This window comes from Blennius ocellaris (genome assembly GCF_963422515.1).
Source record: "Blennius ocellaris genome assembly, chromosome: 7".
Taxonomy (NCBI): Eukaryota; Metazoa; Chordata; class Actinopteri; order Blenniiformes; family Blenniidae; genus Blennius; species Blennius ocellaris.
This window is the reverse complement of record NC_137656.1, coordinates 27,554,339-27,576,707: the sequence shown is the minus strand read 5'-3', so window position 1 is coordinate 27,576,707 and position 22,369 is coordinate 27,554,339.

The window sequence follows — 22,369 nt, the reverse complement described above, 5'->3', positions numbered from 1 at the left end:
GTGGGGGCCCAGAGGAATTCTTGAGGGACCAGCTATGACCTATCAGGTGATTCCAGTCAAAGGGTAGGGTTTCACGTCCAGCAGTGTTTTACGCTGACCACCATGCACAGTCCGGAGAGCAAACACACAAACCCCCCCAAACGCTATCCTCCTACTGCTACCATCAAGAGCGTGCAACCTGCTCCCTCACACTCTGCCTCCTTTCTGCTTCCTGGCCAACTAAATCTCCTCTGATCTGATGAGCCACTCAGGCTGGGGACCCTTTCTTTGCCACGATGCCCACCTGTCGGACTGAAGAATGTCCCCCTCACTGGTGACCAACAAAGAACCCCACCCGGGGGTGTTTACTGTGCTCCAAGTGTAGTTAGACCTATTGTGCTGCGTGAGTGTTTGTTGGTGAGGTTGATGAAATATTGATTGGTGGTGATTTGTCCCGGCACAGGACCAGTCTAGACATGTAAACACAACAATGAGACTTGACACATGGAGGTCGTTGTTCATACAACCATACATTATTCAATGGACTTTTTTGGAAAAGCTTACAGCAATGGAGGAAAAATGGCCTAATGGAACACCGTCACCAACATACTAAGAACCTTTAACATTAATGCAATATGCACTTTCTTAGTTTAAGGTGTCTTTTTTTGTTTTTTCTTGTGCAACTCTAAATTTGATCATTAACATCCCCTCAAAGCAGTCCTAAACCAAGTTACTGACACACCATCTTATGATGAAAAGTGGTTTTACAAGACAACAAGGAAATCTGACTTGAACTGTCCATGCTGATCATTTCTGCCAACAATTCCTTCTTATGAAACTTTGCTTTAATTATGTAAAAATGCTCAGACAACCAATTTTGTGTGCTTTCGACAGAATTGACAGAATCTTTCTGCAATCAGGATGAAACAGAAGTAACAGTTAGTCCAAAGTAAATGTAGGCACATAGAATAGTTATTTTTTTCTACTTGTTCTAAACATCTCTGCAAACGTAATTTACATTTTGTCATCATCCACATCTTGTCATATTTTGTTTCTATACACTTTTATTAATGTGTCACTTTCAAAACACCCACAGTCGCTATATACATATCAAATAAAAAACATTTCTCAGGTCTCTGTCTGCCCCTGTGTGTTTCACCTCCTGTTTCCAATTAACCAATGGCCTCCTCTCTCTGCGTGCTCCTATTCTTGTGTTCCACCTGTGTGCTTCCCTAACTTGTGTATTCAAACCCTCTCCCTCAGTTGTCTTTGTTGGTTCATCTCACCAATGTGTCTTGCCTCTTGTCATTACGTCACCCCTCCCATCACGTCGCTCCTGTGTTCTCCTCGTGTTCCCTGGACTTTTGCTGTAATAGTGTTTATGGAACTTATCGAGTCTGCGCTTGGGTCTATCCACACTCCACCTGCATTCCCTGACACATGTTAGTAGCAGTAAAAACAACCATCCTGTGGCAGAGAGGTGAGGCAGCACCTGAGTCACATCAGGAGCTTCCTCAGCTCTCTGTCCGTTCAGGAGGAGCTCCGAGATACAGAGTGACCGGCGGAGGAGACACAATGCGGAGTCTCTCTGTGTGAGTTTTGAGATCGATTTAATAAAGGATTTTGTAACAGCTGACTCCGCCCTCTGTGGGTGACCCCGATGGTGGCGTGCATCACTGCCACACTCGCTCCCTGTCAGACCCACAGAGGATGGAGGAGCACCTCTCCAGGCGGAGGAGGTGTTGGTCCGGCTGCTCGGTGACTGCACCCGGCTGCAGAGTCGCTCCTGCTGCAGGAAGTCCCAGCTCCACGGAGGAAGGCGAGGCCTCGCCAGGACAGCACAAAGGTGGTCCACACAAACACTGACAGCGGGGGCCGTGGGCAGTGACGCGCAGTCAGGGTAGCCAGTTCCTACCCAAGGCTGAATTGAAACGAATGGAAAAAATACTTTTAATTGTTTTAATTACTGTTTAATTATAATTTATGTTCCAATTTCCAGTAGCTTACAGTAACTATGAATTTGAAAGTGTCAGCATTTTGTGCTTTTCATAGTCCAAGTGACTCAGCACTGCCATCTCCTGGTAAGGCAGAGAGGCTACACAAGTCACTGGGTACGTCCGAAAGGTCCCTCCTTTCTCCTCATCTATGGACTTTACCTTAACCCCTGGATGACGTCACAATGTTAAGGAAAGGTGTTAGGAGGCTTCTTAAAGGAGTTAAGGAAAGGTGTTAGGAGGCTTCTTAAATGAGTTAAGGTAAGGTTTTAGGAGACATACTAAAGGAGTTAAGAGAAGGTGTTAGGAGACTTCCTGAAGGAGTTAAGGAAAGGTGTTAGGAGGCTTCCTAAAGGAGTTAAGGAAAGGTGTTAAGAGACTTCCTGAAGGAGTTAAGGAAAGGTTTTAGGAGGCTCCCTAAAGGAGTTAAGAGAAGGTATTAGAAGGCTTCCTGAAGGGGTTAAGGAAAGGTGTTAGGAGGCTTCCTAAAGGAGTTAAGGAAAGGTGTTAGGAGGCTTCTTAAAGGAGTTAAGGAAAGGTTTTAGGAGACATACTAAAGGAGTTAAGAGAAGGTGTTAGGAGACTTCCTGAAGGAGTTAAGGAAAGGTGTTAGGAGGCTTCCTAAAGGAGTTAAGGAAAGGTGTTAAGAGACTTCCTGAAGGAGTTAAGGAAAGGTTTTAGGAGGCTCCCTAAAGGAGTTAAGAGAAGGTATTAGAAGGCTTCCTGAAGGGGTTAAGGAAAGGTGTTAGGAGGCTTCCTAAAGGAGTTAAGGAAAGGTGTTAGGAGGCTTCTTAAAGGAGTTAAGGAAAGGTTTTAGGAGACATACTAAAGGAGTTAAGAGAAGGTGTTAGGAGACTTCCTGAAGGAGTTAAGGAAAGGTGTTAGGAGGCTTCCTAAAGGAGTTAAGGAAAGGTGTTAAGAGACTTCCTGAAGGAGTTAAGGAAAGGTTTTAGGAGGCTCCCTAAAGGAGTTAAGAGAAGGTATTAGAAGGCTTCCTGAAGGGGTTAAGCCAGTGGTTCTCAATTATTTTCTGTCATGCCCCCCCGAGAGGACAGAATTTTTTTCAGCCTGGCACCAGCATTCTGCATACAATCGCCTGATTATCAAAATAAATTAATAAAATGAGCTGGAGGCCCTTTTTTTATCGTTCAAGCATGAATAAAGACACTAATACTGAAAGTCGCGCCTGCCTCACGCCCCCCCTGACACCCCACCACGCCCCCCCATTTGAGAAGCACTGGGTTAAGGAAAGGTGTTAGGAGACTTCCTAAAGGAGTTAAGTAAATGTGTTAGGAGGCTTCGGAAAGAAGAAAAGGTGAAGGCTGAGGTGGTTAACCGGGAAGCTGAGGAGGTATTATATTCATGTTAAGCTATAAAATATCTATTTTTTTAAATGCCAGATGAATTTCATTTGGTTGAAAGTGGAAAAATAATGGTAATAAAAGTTCTAAATTCTGAGTTCGTGGGAGGAAAAAAGTTGTTAACTTCCTCCTGGATCATCCAGGCTTCATTTAGATCTCAGCCTCTGCTTCAGGTCTCACCAACACAACCCCAGTGTGAAAGTTGTCTGTGTGAAGAGGCAGCCAAGGAAAAAGAGAAGAAGGATATTTGACTCTTTGTGAGGGAGCCAGCCGCTGCTAAAGCCCTGCTCAGCACTTGTTCATCTGATGAGCCATGTTGCTGCCTTCACTGCACCAACAGTCAACAAAATTATACCAAAATCTTCATTTGTGTGTATTAATTAAAAAAAAAAAAACAATTACATCCGGGGAGTCTTAATTCATTTCATGCCACTTATGAAATGACCCCCTCAGGACACTTTTATAGAGGAGAATCCGATAAGCCAACAGCTCTCTTTAGAAGCAGTCCTGAGGTGGAAACTTTCTGCAGGAACAGAGGAGGAGGAGTTATTGTTGTGGCTTGTTTGGTAGAGTAGTCATCTCCCAATTGAAGGTTGCAGGTTCGATTTTCAATTTCACCAGTGCATATGTTATAGTGTCCTTGAGCGAGACACTGCACCACAGATGGTTGCCAAAGGATGCATCGGGTTCACAGTTTATTCAAACCACTTCTGCAACAGGATGGAACAAGAAGTTAATAAATAGTTTGAAATTGCCCCTTTTTCAGCACACTGCATGTCAAAAAAGATTAAAACACCATGTTCCTGCTTGAGAATTTTAAAATAAAGTTTATTCCGGAAATGATAAGCTTGAGGAGAAAAGGATGGGACTGAACACGGAGCTCACAGTGTGCTTTGTGCACTTTGGTGAAACACAGCATCCTTATATGTGATGAAATGCGCCTGCAGTCATAGCCCCAGGCTAAGGCAGCCCCAGAGACAAAAGAAGACGGACTGCCACCATCATGTTTAACCAGCCCTGACACATCATCGCCCTTATTGCGTCTCTCAATCTGAACACACACACACACACACACACACACACACACACACACACACACACACACACACACACACACACACACACACACACACAGGGCACCAGTGCTGGAGCACCATCTGTCAGCCTGGTGTCAAGTGGCCCTTGTCTCCAGTGATTATGGGAGCTCCTGCTGCCTCAGGTGGTCTTCGGACCCTTCTAGAAGGAGGCCAGGCCCAGCCATATGGTCTGCAGGGGGGGGGGGGGCACCCAGGGGACAGAGAGCAGCCACGGCCGACCGTCCGTCTGCGCCTGTCTGTTGAGATGTCCCGGCCTGGAGCTGAGTGAAGGGGAAGGGCCTGACAGACATCATTCAGGGAGTCCGAGTGAAAGGAGTAAGGGAGGACTCACTGCAAGGCGAACTGGTACTCCTGGAATATTCCCAACATGACACAGTGACAGAGAGAAATCCTCAAAAAAGGTGTGCTGCTTATTACAGTATCAGCGTATTTGATATTAGGCATGGACACGAGTTGAAAATCATATTTACATACATTATTAACCTTTCAGAAAGTGGGCAATTCAGAAGATTTTAATCTAAATGGAACAAAAGTCAAAGCTATCATCTGTTTAACATTTACAAAAGAGAAATAAACCTTTTAATTCAGCCGTGACAGAGCTTTCAAACTGGATTCATTTTCTCTGGTCTCATTTGAAAAACAGAAGTCAGTCTGTTTAAGTTTGTTTTACTTTATTTCACTAATGTAAAACTTTTTTTTTGTATAATTCAAGGGATGGTGTGCAATTCCAGAAAACAAGCCAACAATTTGTGAAAAGAATCAGCAGCAGAATAAGTGGAAGAGATTAAAAAAAAAAAAAAACTGTTTGCACCGGCAGTCAAACATAATACTGCTTTTATGAAATAGGTCATAAATATGAGCATAGGTGCTGTAATGTGTCTAAAGAACCATTTCTAGAATGAGTTTGTGTGAATGCTGTTATGGCTGGGAGCCGGAGTGTAGTGTTCTGAAACCCAGAAGCAGACCAGGAGGCAGAGCAGGTGCAATTAGCAACAGTTTATTTGTGTTGCATAACCTGGGAGACGGGGGTCCGAGACTCTGGGGTGCGGAGCGCACGGGTGAGAGGACTGCAATGCAGAGGAGCACTGCGCTGAGAGGTGGAGCGCCAAGGACGCTCGGAGTGAAGAGCTGTGGAGCACACGAGGACCGCAGCAGGGGATAGTGCCGCGTGGGGAGGAAGCTGGCTGAGAACGCTTTGAAACAGGGAGTCGAGGAGGTGACTTAGAACAGAGACACAATCTTCTGGCACCGGATCCACCTCACTGCAGGGCTTCAGAGGTGGGAACAATCAACTAGCAAATTACCTGCAGGAGCGTCAGAGAGGGAAGATCCGGTGCTAGAGCATGGTGTGGATCCTCACAAATGTGACTTGCTTTGTAAAACGTCAGGAGTCGTCAGATGGTGTTCAGTTACTGTGTGAGGTTGTCTTTGATGTGATATGTGAAGGATTGTGAGTTAACAAGTTAGTAAAGCAAAGATTAGCATGCAGACCCTGTGTCTGTGGCAGAGCTAACGTTGGTTTACAGGTTGATAACTGCTCCTAATATCATTATCTATAGAACTCAATCACTGTAACAGAATCAACACATCTTCATAAAGTTAAACAGTTCTATCATAGCATCAGGTTTAACTAATCTCAGGTAAAGCCCAGTTGTTACCAACTTCCTTGAAGGAGTTCAGTTGTTGTCCTGCTGGAGGGAAGCTGGTGTCTTCTCCTGTAGTTAGCACCTCCTGCTAACTGTGGTTGCTGGTTCTGCAGGCTGAGGAGAAGAAGATGGAGTTGATGTTTCAGGAGTCCTTCTTTGCAGCTCCTGGTTGTTCCTTTTGTCCAGACTGAGGAGCTGGTCGCTCAGGTCTGTGATGGTTTTCCAGCTGGTTGAGGAAAACACAAAGAAGTTCTGTGAGGTGTTGTTTCCCTGGTCCGTCCTGGAGAAACTGCTTGGTTTTCCCTGGTTGATGGAAGAGCAGACTCTGGGCGCTGGTCTCTGGCTCAGGGGAAGGTCTGACCCTCGTGGTCGGGTCAGCAGAGGAGTTGAAGAGTGAAGGGTTGCAGGCCTCTGGTGCTAGCTGTATGCTAATGCTGGGTGAGCTTCCTCCAGCAACCCCATTGAACCCCATTCTCCATTGAAGAACAGGAGCAAAAGCCTTCTGTCAGCGGAGCTGCTCGGACACAGCTCCTCCCTGGTGTTCACCGGGGAAGACTTGGAGGAAGATTCGCTTGAGGGGTCTCTTCCAAAGGCTTTTGTTGAAGTTTGGGGGATCCGAAGGTGTGGAATCCTGAGAGCCTCACCCAATCGGTGACTGGCTGAGTGCATGGGGGAAGTGTCCTTTGAGCAGAAAGCGGGGAGGATTTGCATGGGTCTGCCATGGCAAAAGGTCCTCCCCCGTGAGTAATGCTCAGTCACATTCCTGAGCCTGAATTCACGTCATGATAGTTGTATTATAACAAATGAAGATTGTCTTTCCCTAGAAATGAACAAACTTTATGTGGTCTTGTGAGATCCCAACAGGAGTGTAGCTGTTACCAGTGGCAGCTGTCCAATAGAGGGCACTGCCCCCTGACAAAAAAGGGGCAGACCTACATTACAAAATATATGAATAAACAGTAATCATTTCAAAATATGTTTATGTCAACAAACTAACAACAAGCCCTGAACTGTATTCGCATTTTCTAAATATAAACTTCAATAAAAGAGATGATTTCTTGATTTTATGTGTGTGTGTGTGTGTGTGTGTGTGTGTGTGTGTGTGTGTGTGTGTGTGTGTGTGTGCGTGTGTGTGTGTGTGTGTGTGTGTGTGTGTGTGTGTGTGTGTGTGTGTGTGTGTGAGCAGCCTGGGGTAACATGAAGCCACCCCGAGGAGGCAGGCCTTAGAAACAATCTCACCAATCACTGACATTTGAACCTCCCCTGGCTCAGTGATTGGCTGAAAGTAAGTTCTGGTTTGTTCTGGTGTTTCTACCAGATGTTGACATGAAGACAACAAGTGGTGAGTTTCATTATTAACTCTGTCACTTCTCTGTTAATTCATTGTGATCAGAGAGAGTCCGGACAGGGCGAGGGGAAAATGTCAATGGCATCTAATAGTGGTGAGGAAGAAAAGAAAGAATCTCAGTGGCGCTCCTCAATCAGTAAACCTCCATCAATCTGAAACTCCATAAGTAAACCTCCATCAGTCTGAAACTCCATAAGTAAACCTCCATCAGTCTAAAACTCCATCAGTAAATCTCTTTCAGTAAACCACCATCAGTCTGAACCTTGATCAGTAAACCTCCACCAGTAAACCTCCATCGGTCTAAACCTCCATCAGTAAATCTCTATCAATCAACCTCTATTAGTCTGAACCTCCATCAGTCTAAACCTCTATCACTAAACCTCCATCAGTAAACCTCTCTCAGTAAACCTCCATCAGTCTGAACCTCCATCAGTAAAACTCTCTCAGTAAACCTTCCTCAGTCTGAACCTCCATCAGTAAACCTCCATCAGTCTAAACCTCCATCAATAAACCTCCATCAGTCTACTCCTCCATCAGTCTGAACCTCCATCAGTAAAACTCTCTCAGTAAACCTCCATCAGTCTAAACCTCCATCAGTAAACCTCCATCAGTCTACTCCTCCATCAGTCTGAACCTCCATCAGTAAAACTCTCTCAGTAAACCTCCATCAGTAAACCTCCATCAGTCGAAACCTCCATCAGTCTAAACCTGCACCAGTCTAAACCTCCATCAGTCGAAACCTCCATCAGTCTAAACCTCCATCAGTCTAAACCTCCATCAGTCTAAACCTGCACCAGTCTAAACCTCCATCAGTCGAAACCTCCATCAGTCTAAACCTCCATCAGTCTAAACCTCCATCAGTCTAAACCAGAAGTCTCCAGGTCCAGTCCTGGAGGGCCCCTGTCCTCCATGTTTTAGTCTCTCCCTGCTTCGGCAGACCTGGATCTAATGATGACGTCATCACCAAGGGTGAGAAAAAGCCCAGTAACCCCCTCGTTCCCCCGTTCATGATGACGTCTCACCCACCGCATGCAAAGCACCCTGGGGTTTTTTGTGGTATGGGTGATAAAGATGGCCTTGTGTGTTTTCTGGTATTGTTCTTTCAATGATCAAAATCATGTTTTTGTTCATTGTTTTTGCTTTTGTTATTATTGTTGTTGTTTCTTTTTGGGGTTTGTTTTTTATGCCTACCATCTAATTTATACTCTTGCTATAAAATCATGTTACTGTCTAGATCAGGGGTCGACAACATTTAATGCTCAAAGAGCCATTTGGTCCTGTTTCCCACTGAACACAACACCCAGAGAGTTGCACACATTTTATTTTGACAGTCCCACCAGCAGACCATGCCAGGAGGACACGACACACAAAACCTTCTTCACTGCTGGTTGACAACTTACAACTAATAAACTAAACTACATGAACTAAGCAACAAAAACACAACACAACACAATTATTAGCAACACTACAAACCTAACATAACCCCCAATAATTACATTTAAAACACGTCAAACAGAAGCTCCCATAATGCATTGCAGCTCTCAGCTCCTTTATCGCTACACATTATTAAAATGGAAGATAAATATGGGAGATGTGGATTGTTAGAACCATGAGTGTGATGGTGTGTCTTTAATGTCCTGTAGTTGTTGTGTAATTCACTAGAATGTTCCGTCACTCTCAACAAGTCTGGAATGAACCTCCTGGAATTGTCGGCGCTCCACAGCGCAGCAGTTTTACTGTGAAAGGTACAGGAAGCTCCCAGCTTCAGACACCAGTTGAGCCGCTGTCATGACCTGCAGCCGCAATTCTACGTTCTTCATGCCATTATTGTTGTAGTGACGTTACATTGCTGCGTCGTTAACGACCCGCCTATATTTTACCCCATTCTTTGTAGGGACTGCGCTCTGGGTGGCTTTGCCTCCTTACGTCCCTCCGGGATGAACTGCAGTGGGACAGAGGCTCAAGGAGCCGCAGTGGAGGGACCAAAGAGCCGTGAGTTGCCGACACCTGGTCTAGATAGAGCTGCACAGGCTGGTTTAATCTTGAAAATCATGTTACTGTCTAGATAGAGCTGCTCAGGCTGGTTTAATCTAGAAAATCATGTTACTGTCTAGATAGAGCTGCTCAGGCTGGTTTAATCTAGAAAATCATGTTACTGTCTAGATAGAGCTGCTCAGGCTGGTTTAATCTAGAAAATCATGTTACTGTCTAGATAGAGCTGCTCAGGCTGGCTTAATCTCATAACAGTTGGAACATATTTGGATCAGTGTGATAACTGTAAAAAAAATATATGTAGCACTAACAAAGGTATTGTATGTACTCCCCACTTAATCTATCTCTCTGTCTTCCCTATCCTCTCCTCTCCTCTATCCTTTCACTCCAACCGGTCAGCAGAATGCCGCCATATCTGAGTCTGCTTTCTACAAAGGTTTCTTCCTGTTGGAGGGAGTTTTTCCTTTCCACAGTCACAAATAAACCTGCTTGCTCATGTGGATATAGTGGGCTTTTCTATTTTCTATGTTAAAAGCACCTAGGAATGAAAAAACAAAAATTGTAATCATTAAAAAAAAAAAAAAAAAAAAAAAAGACCACAGACCCACTAAAGATACAATCGGAATGTATGTGGCCCCTGATCTGAAAAGAGTATGACACCCCTGCCTAAAGGATGACCAATTAGAAAAGTTAACCTGCAGGAGAAAAAATGATTCGCTCCATTAAAAGTTCCCACTTGGCCCGAGTCGAAGTGAGCTGGGGTGTTTCCTGACCAGCACTCACTCTCATTCTTTGCGTGAACTCAGAGATTTAAACTTGGTTGACTCATCATTTCCCCAGAAGTTGGTCCTGGAGTTTCACACTCTTGAGACAGAGAAGACACACATTGTGGCATTGTCATGTTTATTGACAACTTGATGGCTTTCTGATGTCATTAATTGTACATTTCAAGATCCTGGGAGAAAGAAAACCTGCTTTGTGTACCTGAAGTGCAGGAGGTGAAGAAATGATGTGTGACCTGCCTTGTGCCAACAAATTATTGTACTAATGCACTTTGAAAAGCTCTTTTTACTTTGGAGGAAATAAAGACTATTGAAAGTGGGAAAAAAAAGATGGCCTTGTGAAACGGTTTGTGCACAAAAGAAAGATTTGTCCTTGTTTGTGTTGCAGGATGATCACCAGATGGGTGTAACTGACCTGTGCTAAACTTGTTTTTTTTAACTGTTTAAAGGCTCTGAGCACTGTCTTTTATGTTGGTTTTCTTTTATTTGCTGTTGTGTTTATTGATGCAGTTCATTTCAAGATGAATTGTTGATGATGTTCCTTTTTGCTCATGTTGTTTAGAGTTTATCTCTTCACTCACTTCAGGTACTTGTTTATGGAACAAAGTAAGCTTTGATTTTATTACGATGTCAAATAAACTGTTGTCATGCTTCCTACTAATCCATCTGACCCGTCGCATGCACTGAAGTAGAGTGCTCTCAGTCACATTCAGGCTGGTCCCAAGTGATTATATTGATGATCAATACGAGTTTTAATATTTAAAAACTCAATAACTTGACGGCTATGACGAGTACGAGCCTGTGTCGAAAGGGGTGGTTCTCGACTTGACCGTCGTCGAGGAGGCTGGTGTAACCCAGTAGAGAAAATGGGTTGTTTTCTCTCCTTTTTGTTGTATTTTACAATTGTGTACTTTTATTTTGAAACCGATTTATTTTGAAAAGAGGAAGTGTGATCCCCTCGCTCAAACTTTACTTCCTGTTTTGACGGTCACGTTGGGTGATCATGACCTTTTGATTTGTTAGAAATCACACAGTGGTTTATCGGCCTTTTTGCACTCTGGGGATGAGAGAGACCGGCTGTAGACGGTCCGAGCAAAACATTTTGGGTCGTCTGGTGAGTTTTGTTGGGGAAAAAAAAAAGTGATGTAAACATATTTGCACTATCCTTGAGTTCATTTGGTTTATTTGTGGCATTAAAGGTATACAGGAGGATTTTCAGGTATTTTAGGAAAGAACCGCCCTCTCCACCGTTTGAAAAAAATGCACACGCACAACGCTGTACCTGCTCCCGAGACGGAACGCCTACTAAAACGCGTGCGAGAGACGTGCACGAGCCCAGTTCTCCTCGTGCACGCTCTGTTTACAAGTCACAAGTCGGCATCGCTCACATAAGCTCACTTTACAAGAAGATTTGCACCAGAGGGGGTGAAACTGTGTAAAAATGTCCCAGAATAATGCGTGGGGTCGGCCACCGGCATGATGAGAACCGTGTGGAGTGAGCTGCGCGCAGGGACGGGCACGTACGACGGGCTTACGTCATGTATCACCAGAATGATTGACAATTGGGAGGACCAGTTATTTTGATGATCCACCCGGAAGAAGAAAATCCTCTACTATACCTTTAAGTGGAAGGAGCACAAGCTGGAGAGGCTGTGCCGTGGCGTTCCTTGCTTGTCCCTCTGATACCTCATCTTGGTAAGTCAATGCCATGTGCGAGTAAACACGCTAGCGCAGGGGTGTCAAACGTACGGCCCGCGGGCCGGATCCGGCCCGCAAGCGGGTTTGATCCGGCCCGCGAGATGTTTATGTGAAGTATAAAAATGAGCTGCAATTTTTCAATAAACTGCTGTTCTAATTGCGTCCACTGGGTGGCGCACTAGCAATTGTGTTAAGGAAACACCCCCGGTTTATTCCGGGGCAGAGCAAGCAAGCAAGGTCAAGCAAGCGCAGCCAATCAGGATGAGCTACTTTGTGTTTGGCCCGCCCTAATTATTACGGCTTCTACTTTAGCATTATATGCTTCGTCAGCCTCCTTGCCCCAATATGTCACCGTCAAAAAAGGGAAAAGTGGACCCAGAGTGCAGAGCGTTCCAAGAAAAATGGTCATCCTGCTATTTCTTCACAGAAGTGAAGGGAAAGCAGTATGTTTGGTGTGTTCACTGCATGTTGCAGTGCTGAAAGAATATAACCTTCGTCGCCACTACGTGAGTCTTCATGCCGACAAATATGACAACTTCCCAGGACAGCGGAGAAAAGAGAAGGTGGATGAACTGTTGTCCGGTCTGAAGAAACAGCAGTGTGTTTTTACTGACAGCCGAGACGTCAGTGAAGCTGCGGTGGAAGCTAGCTACATCATTGCTAACGACATCGCAGTTGCTTCAAAACCATTGAGTGAGGGTGAATTCATTAAAACGTGCATGGTGAAGGCAGCGGAGGTCTTGACCCTGAAAAGACACAGACTTTGCAGATATCAGCCTGACAAGAAACACCATTGCAGACAGGATTTCCATCTTTCCGTGGATTTGGACAGCCAGTTAAAGAACAAAGTAAACGCCTTTATTGCATTTTCAGTTGCAATCGATGAAAGCACGAACATTACAGATGTTGCGCAACTGGCCATTTTCATCCGCAGAGTAGGTGGTACATTGATCGTCGCCGAAGAGTTTGTGGAGATGGAGCCAATGTCAGATACAACGACAGCCGCTGATATTTTCAGCGTCGGCGCCCTGGACCGGGTCGGAGTGGACTCTGGCCAGGTTCCCCAACTTGACAAAGCTGTGGTCCATGTTTGGAACCACGTATCTTTGTGAGCAGGTTTTCTCTGTAATGAGCATTAATAAAACAAAGCTGCGCTCCAGGCTCACGCACAGACACTGAATCACATCCTGAAGTTGTCTGTCACTCAGAAGGTGACGCCTGATATTGATGCTAAAAGCTAAAAGATGCAGGTATCGGGAGTCAAATAATCAATGCAACCCCACTCAAAGTGCTGCATGAGACACCTTCATATAGTTCTGTGATCTATGACACACTTCTGTGAATCACTGTGTTTGTGTTCTTTGTCGTCAGAATTTTCAAAAAACTTGAAGGGATTTATGATCAATAGTATTGTTGTTTGCACTATTTTGGACACACTGTCCTCAGGCTCCAGCTTTGTGTTTATATGTATTTCTGTTGATGTGCTATTGTTTTTAATTTAATTTATTTTATTTTATTTGTATATTTAACCTATTCTTGATTTGTGACTGGTTCTTGCAGTTGTTGGATGCAACAGGATTTTATAATTTTTATCTACATTGCTGCCTGAGAAATGACCCCCTGATGTAGTTCTGTGGTCTGTGATCCTGTTCTGGTTCTGTGAAATACCGAGGCATTGTGTGTTCTTTGTCCTCAGAATTTTGTTAACAGTGTTTTATGATTTATAGTGATGATGTGTTTGCACTATTTTGGACAGTATTAAAACAAAGAAAGCCATCTGAAGTTGTTGTTTTTAAGTTATACACCATGATTTTACAGGTCCGGCCCGCTTGGGAATAGATTTTCCTCCATGTGGCCCCTGAGCTCAAATGAGTTTGACACCCCTGTGCTAGCGCGATGCTAATGCTAATCGCGAGTGGTATTTTTCTGATAAAAAGCAATGAAAACATTATTTTGGGGCAAGATATGGTGTCTACCCATGTTGGTGCATAATAATGCAAGGAAGTACTTTTGGTTATTTTCACACTGTTTTTGACTAAGTGTAATTATTATTTTGTGGTTGAATGTACACTGTGGTTATTTTCGATGCAAAAGTCTGCAGTAACTATGCTGTAATGTTAAACCCAGTAGCACAAGTGGGGTTTTGCTGATTGATGTGTTTATTTTAAAGGAGAATATTGTATTGTATGATCTATTTAATGTCATAATTCTCAAAAAGGATAAAAAGAAAAATTCATTGAATTGTTTTACATGGATAAAAACTATTTCATGTACTAAGAAATGATATTATGATTTAAAAACATGCATGTAAAACATTATTGTATAGTTTGTAATACAGTAATGAGAAAAGATTAAAAAAAAAAGCTATAGCATTGAGATAAGATAATGGACTTTTGTTCAGCTGTACACAATAATACATTATTGTTGTGCAGGCTAGTTTTTCATGGTTAAGAAAACCCTGGATGGAACCACCTTGGATGTTCTCCGGACGGAGATGGCGAGCCTGTGCCCAGAAGTGAACTTTGAAGAGCAACCTTCCTTCATGCATTGCAGAGTGGTAACACCCTAAGCTGCCACTTAAAGGACAGGAAATCAAACACTGAAGACAATTGACTTGATTAAACGACTAAAGAAGACAAACTGAAATACACTGAGCTCAGTAAGACTTGGGGGTTTATGTTCCTTTTTGTTGCATAATGCCGGCTATGCCTACTGTTGTACATTTATAATGTTTATTGTTATGTTTTAAATAATATTTCCTTGTCATACTCACTTGTTGCCTCCAGCTATTTCATCACATTCACTTAGTTCCTATTGTAATCCTTTCGAGCCGAGCAACTGGTCTATACTTTAGATTATTCCGTACCTACGTAACGTGAGTCGGGCTACACTTGGCTGGTGTGTCTCACAAGAGGTTCTTCTACCACATTCTAGAAGAATCTGAAGAAGAGGTCGCAGTGGCAAGACAAACATCAGATCTTACACTGGATCAAATCATCATGAAGGAGGTGCATGGAGGCTCCATGATTTGATATGATATGATGTAATATGATATGATGTAATATGATATGTGATGTGATGTGATGTGACATATGATATGATATGATGGAATATGATATGTGATATGAATTTTTATTCTGAAACACAGAAAAAAGAAACAGAAAAAGAAAGAAGAAACATTCAGCTGATTAAAACAAATACAAAAGAAGACACAATCCACTCACTCTGGATACAAAAAGGAGTAGAAAGAACAACAAAAGTTATTTATGCCTACAAAGAAACTATTGTGCCTCTCAAGAATAAGTCCTTTATATCCTTTTTTGAACAGAACTATATTTGATATTTGTTTTATTCCACAGCTTTGCTCCACAGAAAGTGACACAGACTTTTCATCGTGTGCACCTCATGTATCTTATACATACATTTAGTTTTCCTCTAAACTCATAACCACTTACCAAAATAGCATTTTCTGGATATTCCCTGGTAATAAGTTATGTTTTGCTTTGTGCATTATTTGATTAGTTTTAAATGAGATTTTAAAGTTTTTGCTTGTAGAAATAATGAATTGGGGTGTGTAGCAAATCGTCTGCTGGATTTTTGTTTCAGGTTCTTGACGATGTCGACCGGATTGAGCAAATGACTGTTGGAGGGACCTCCATCCTGGAATGGTGGCGTCAACACAAGAAGCGGATCACCAGGTCTACTGTTAAGAACGGCACTGGAAAAGGAAACCCAGAGCGACTTGTCAAGAAGGTCCTGAATGTTGGACGACCCTCAAAACCAGGAGCCAGAGCCATGTCTGTACATATCCAGTGTGGAATAGAGTTTAAACACACTGCTTGTGACATGTTTGTGAAGCAGGTACACAACAGAGGACTTGAACACAATCTGAGGAAATGTGGCTTATTTGTATGCAAAGAACACGGACAACTAGCGGCTTCCCCCGATGGTCGGAGGAGGAGGTGGTCGAGATCAAATGTCTGTCAGCAAGCCAAAACTCACCCTGCAAGCTATGCTCAGGAACCAGAGGAAATCAGATTTTACTTCCAGATATAGTGAGGAAGGTGGGCTTTGTGTGAAAACCTCTCATAAATATTATCAGGTACAATTGGAGATGGCTGTATCTGGTGGTAGAAAGGCTTTACTGGCAATATTTACTAATGATTCCAGTCCAATGTGCTGGAATACTATTACCTTTGATGAGGAGTTTTGCAGTGATGTACTCCACAAATGTCTTGATTTCCCTCACAGGTGGATCTTACCTACTCTTGTGGTTGAGCCTTTTGGCAACAGAAGATAATATACATGATGAGATGTTAGATACTTGATTTGAGCAAATGGGAAAACTTTTTATATATATATTGTGTATATTGTAAATACTGTGGATAAAATGCTTAAAAATATCTGAATCTGTAAATATTTAGAATGTTGAATATTAACAGATTGATGTAAAGTGATTGAAAGGCATTAAGGGACAGATATTTTAAAGGACTCATATTTGTCTATATTTCATGTTTCACAGTCCATCCTATGCTCATGTGGGATCATTATTTGGGTGATACAGTATACAATACTTGTGAAATTATAGCTATTTCTTGGATTGAGCTGACGTCACCTCTCATGAAATGGGTGATTGTCAGCTCCTCTGCCTCCCCCGCCCTCATGGAGACTGCAGACCAGCCCATAGCCCACCTCCTCCTCTCGGCGCCTTGTTAGCGTCTTTTATTGTGGGAACAGCAGCAGGTTTCAAGACGAGCTTCTGAGTAATTGCTGTTTCAAAGTACACGCAGTTCTGGAAGCAGTCTTCAGTGAAGTGTCGCTCGCAACAAACAGATTTTTTGCGGATTTCTGAAGCAGGTCCGCAGGAAAAAAATCCAGCCACATTCGCTGCTGTGCTTCTTCTTTTGGCAAGTCAAATAGTGTGGATACGTGCATGCACCCGAAAACACATTTTCTCCAAGTGGACATGATGGTGAAAACACATTTTCTCCAAGTGGACATGATGGTGAAAACAGTTATCCACAGCCACAAAAACAGCATAGACTGAGATAGCGCGCAGAGAAGAGGCTGTGAGCGCTCCTTGGCACATTCGTGGGCGTGTCTTGTTTTGGTTTCTCCGCATGTCAATCTTCCTGGAGGCGGGGCTTCTCCAGCTCTGTGACGTCAGCAAGGTGGTGCTGCGTCATCAAATAGAATCAAGGTGTTGAGCTCCTCCACCAGTTAGAACAGAGAAAGATCGCTGTGAACTCAAGCTTGAGGGAATCAATGAAAAAAACACTTTGGGGAAGTATATGAACCCATAATAGCACTTTTATGATGTTTAAAGCACAGAAAAGATGATTTAGTATAATATGGGTCCTTTAAGAATGATCTTCTCTTCTGCTCCTTTTCATTCAAAATATGTTGAATTGGAAGTTTTGTTACTAAGACTGTTTATTTTTAATTCTGTTTTTGCAATCAATCTTTGTTTGCAGAATAATGGATGGCCTATTGAATGACTTTTTTTTTGACATGGCTGTTACTTATCAAACTGGAAGCCTTGTTTATAACAAACACATTCTCTTTCACTTTTTAGTCACAAATGTATTGATGCAATGTCATGGGTATCAAGTTTTTTTCAATCATAACGTACTCTGCTTGGCACATCTATCAGGGTGGCTCCTCCTTTAAGGGCAGAGAGATAATTAAGCACAGGTGCACTGCCTCACCTTCCACACTGACTTTTCATATATTTAACATTCAATAAAAGGATCAAACGGGCACACACTTTCCAAATGTCATTCAGGGCATGCCACTCTGTTAGAGTTAGTTTTTTTGTCATAATGTTGAACTGTTTGATTCGACCGATGCAGCGTTCCTCATGGATCCGGACTCTTGCCACTGCCACAGACTCAACAACTTCCGGGAGGTCAAACTGTCTTCCTGCTTCAGGAAAGATTGATTTCAACCTGTGCTGCACGAGGGCCTTCTTGTTGGTCCAACCTTCGTCAGTCATTATGGCATCACCCTTTTGGAGTTTTTCTACAAGCTTGTTCAATGCCATGGTTATGGTGCTGAAACACTGCTTTCAATTAGATCTGACACAAAGTTGGGAATGCCAGTCAGAGTTCTCCTGATTAGTGCCTTGGCAGTGCATGTCCCATGACGTTCCAAGTCTGAAAGGCATTAGATTTCAAATTCAGTGCAGTCCAGGATAGTCACCACATCAGTATGAAGTTGTTTGAACACCTCAGGTATGTACTTCTGTATTTTCCGTTTGCTGATCCAGATAGGAAATTTTGTCAAGACTTTGCTCATCAACTTCAGATATGTCAGCCATATGAGGGAAACAGAGGAATTACTGATCCCAAAACCCTCAGCGAGCACATCCTTGTTTGACCACGACAAGTGTCAGAAGCACGTCATTACAGGTCTGCAGGCTTCTTTTGGGACCACGCTTCACCTCATTGTCTTCGTCACAGTTGTCGAACCCCCAGTACTTAAAGTTTGTGCAGTACGGTTGCATGTAATAGTCAATAAAGTACATGAGAGCCTCATATGAAGAGAGACCTGTCAAACACATAATCCTCTCGTCGCTGCCAGCAAACTTTCTCTGCAGTTCAATGTTGGTTTCGTAGAGTTCCTTCACAATGTCGAGAAGCTTGATCACTGTAAAGACTAGTTTTCATAGAGTCACTACGTCATCACTTTCTGTCACACTGTATAGCAGACAACAAGTTTGCCTTCAGCCAGATGTGGGTTTTGCAATAGTAAGGTTACTGTAAAAAATGATTGAGTGTATTTTACATACAGATGAGCTACTACAATTGCAAGATAGTAAATTTAGTTTCCCTAAATTTTGTAGCAAAGCCTGAAAAGTCACTTTAAAAGTACCTGGTCAAGTTCCATTACTGGGGGGTTGACCTCTGAGGTTGAAGGAGAAGCATCAGATGACTCGACTTTCATGGTCTCATCTTCATCAGCTCGATGTTCCTCTGTCTCCGCTGGGACAGATGCACTAGTCTCTGCTGTCACCAAGGCTGGTGATATCTGGGGAGCGAGACAAACAACCGCAATTCCATTGAATGTTTCACCAGCTGGGGTTAGTGCTTGCAAAGAGTGTGTGTGCGTGTGTGTGTGTGTGTGTGTGTAGCTTGGTCCTCACCTGCAGAGCACGTCGTGATGTTCTGGTTGATGGAGCCGTCGCAGCAGGCATGGTCCCAGCCAGTGGGTCATACTTCAGGAGGCATGCACGTGTTCTGGACCACAACTACTGTCAAACCACCGAAGTATTCTATGGACATTGTCACTCATCCTCCTTCCATTCAGAAAATGTAATGAACACACTGGAGGGGCTGAGCCCAAGTGGGCATTACACACTCACCTCCTCCAGACTTTAGGATCATTTTTCTGGAAATGAATAAAAACTCAATAAAAGCGAATCTTTTGAGTTTGTAAAACAGTGTGGAACACAACAATTAACAGGCATTTCTCAGGAAACCGATAAAAGCAAGGACTGTAGCAGATCACGGATTTGTTTACACAGCAGTGAGCAGCAAGATAGCGGCGACGAATGCCACAGAGTATCCCACAGTGCAGGCAGGATTCCGCTACGTCGTCGTGAATTGGGTCTATTGCAATCAGGTGTGCTACAAGTGGGGGGCGCTAAACCCTGCAGGACGCCATCCCTCCAGGACCAAGGTTGGACACCCCTACTCTAAACCTCCATCAGTAAACCTCCGTCTGTAAAACTCCTATCAGTAAAGATCAACCAGTCTGAACCTCCATCAGTCTAAACCTCCATCAGTAAACCTCCTGCCTGTTTGGTTGGTTGGTTGGTGGCTGGTTGGTTATTAGGTTGACTGGTTGGTTGGTTTGTCGCTTGGCTGGCTGGTTGATTGGTTGGCTGGCTGGCTGGCTGGCTGGCTGGCCGGTCGGTCGGTCGGCTGGCTGGCTGGTTGATTGGTTGGTTGGTTGTTTTTTTTGGTTGGTTTGGTGGGTGGTTGACTGGCTTGCTGAACAAACAAACAAACAAACAAATACATAAATAAATTAAAACTACCACTAAAATGCCATTATAAATCCTTGAAAAAGGCTTTGAAAAAATGATACAGAAGCAAAAATAAATATATAAAAATCAGATTGAACATTACAGAACAAGACCCAAGAGTGAAGTGCTTTAAAGACTCAGTTAAAAAAGAAATGGCAGCAGGAACAAAGTTCTCCTGTCACAATACGTCTTCGGTTTTTTGGCTTTGAATCTCCATTTAGATGGCAGGAGCTGGAACTCTCTGGTCAGGTGATGGAGTCATTATTAATAATTCCCTGCTTTGAACTCAGATCAAACTGAAGTTATAATACTTGGTCCAAAACATCTGAGAGAAATGATCTAAAGATAAATTAACACTGGACGGTATTACTTTGACCGTTGACCTCTGGTATCACTATGAGGAACCTGGGAGTTACCAGGACCAGGACCAAGACCAGGACCGGGACTAGGACCAAGACCAGGACCAGGACCAGGGCTGTCTTTTTTCACCTGTAATATTTCTAAAATGATAAAATGTTGACTCAGTGTGACGCTGGAGAAAAAAAAATCCATCATTTGTTCCAGTATGGACTATTGTAACTCCCTATTTTCAGGGTGGAACAATAAGAGCTTCAGAAGTGTTCAACTGGTGGAAAATCCTGCAGCCAGAGTCCCGACTGGAACCAGGAGAGATCCTCCCATCAGGGAGCAGCTCCAGGTTCAGTGGGGAGGCTGACTCAGTGTGTAGCAATCGAATAGAGGCGGAGCTCCCAGCTCTCAGGCTCCTCCCATCAGGAAGCAGCTCCAGGTTCAGTAGGGAGGCTGACAGTGGGTACATCCGAAATGTCCCCCCTTTCTTCTTATCTATCCACTTCTCTTTAACCCCGGAAGTGTTTTGTGTAGCAGCCATGATAAGGACTGTCTGAGTTCTCAGTAAGCAAAGGGAAGGAGGCTTGGAGCCTCCTTTAGCCTAGGAAACACTGATGCTTCCTTTATCATAGGAGGTGAGCTCATGCTGCCCCACAATTCCTTGCGGCAATGTCATTTAAAGGGCCTTAACTCCTTTAGGAAGCCTCCTAAGAGCTTTCCTTAACTCCTTTAGGAAGCCTCCTAACACATTTCCTTATCTCCTTTAGGAAGTCTCCTAACAACTTTCTTCAACTCCTTCAGGAAGCCTTCTAACACCTTTCCTTAACCCTGTGATGTAATTCAAGGAGTTAAGGTAAAGTTCATAGATCAGGAGAAAGGAGGGACCCTCAGTCTCTACCAGTAGAACGGAGGCATAGTCCAGTGGAGGTTTATACTCATGGAGGTGTAGACTGATGGATGTTTAGACTGATGGAGGTTTAGACTGATGGAGGTTTACTGATGGAGGTTTAGACTGATGGAGGTTTACTGATGGAGGTTTAGAGTGATTGAGGTATACCAATGAAGGATTAGAGTGATGGTGGTTTACTGATGGAGGTTTAAAGAGATAGAGGCTTAGAGTGATGGAGGTTTGCTGATGGAGGTTTAAAGAGATAGAGGCTTAGAGTGATGGAGGTTTGCTGATGGAGGTTTACTGATGGAGGTTTAGACTGATGAAGGCTTAGACTGATGGAGGTCTACTGATGGATGAGCTATACTGAGCTTCTTTCCTTTCTCACTCACAATGTGTCACCATTACATGTCATTCACATAGTGACGTCTCCGTGTCTGTGCTTTCTCTCTCTCTCTTCCATTCCACGGTGGCTCATGCTTGCTGATGTTGAATTCTTGTTTTCTCTGTAAATGTGCCTTGAGATGACTGTGTTGTGTTTTGCACTAGATACATAAATAAAGTTTAATTGAATTGTTAACTTTAGCTACACTCGGTAGAGCGCCGACTTTCCCCAATGCTACATTTTCTTGTAGAACTGAGTTAATATCACGAGCACGATAGCCATTAGCTCATATTGATGCTAACTAGCCGGTCAGGTCGCTACATCACTGTGTGAAACTCCATGGCAACAGACACTGATCTCCTTTGATCTCTGTGAGGTGCCTCTCGCTGTGTATCAAACATTTTTTTCTACAATTTTTTGGGATGTATGTAGAAAAGGTTATCCATTAGCATCCCAAGATCTATTGATTAGTCCTTGAACAATGACAAATCATTACTGAAAATTTCATGTAATTTGGGTGAGTAGTTTTTGTGAAAAGTAGTTAAAATACATACATACTGGAGGAATACAACTGAGCTGCCCTAGCTTACATTCACTTCTGCACTGAGGCAGTGCTGACCACCAAAACCATCAAGGTGTTCCCCAATCACAAGCTGTGGATGGACAGTTATGTTGGGACAGTCCTCAAGGCTTGGGATGCTGCCTTCAGGTCAGGTTTCTATAGCCCCCGACCCCCCACTCTCACACTCACCAGCCTCAGCCACAGACTGACACACTGACTGCTGAACAGCCGCACTTCAATCCAGAACTGCCTTTACTTT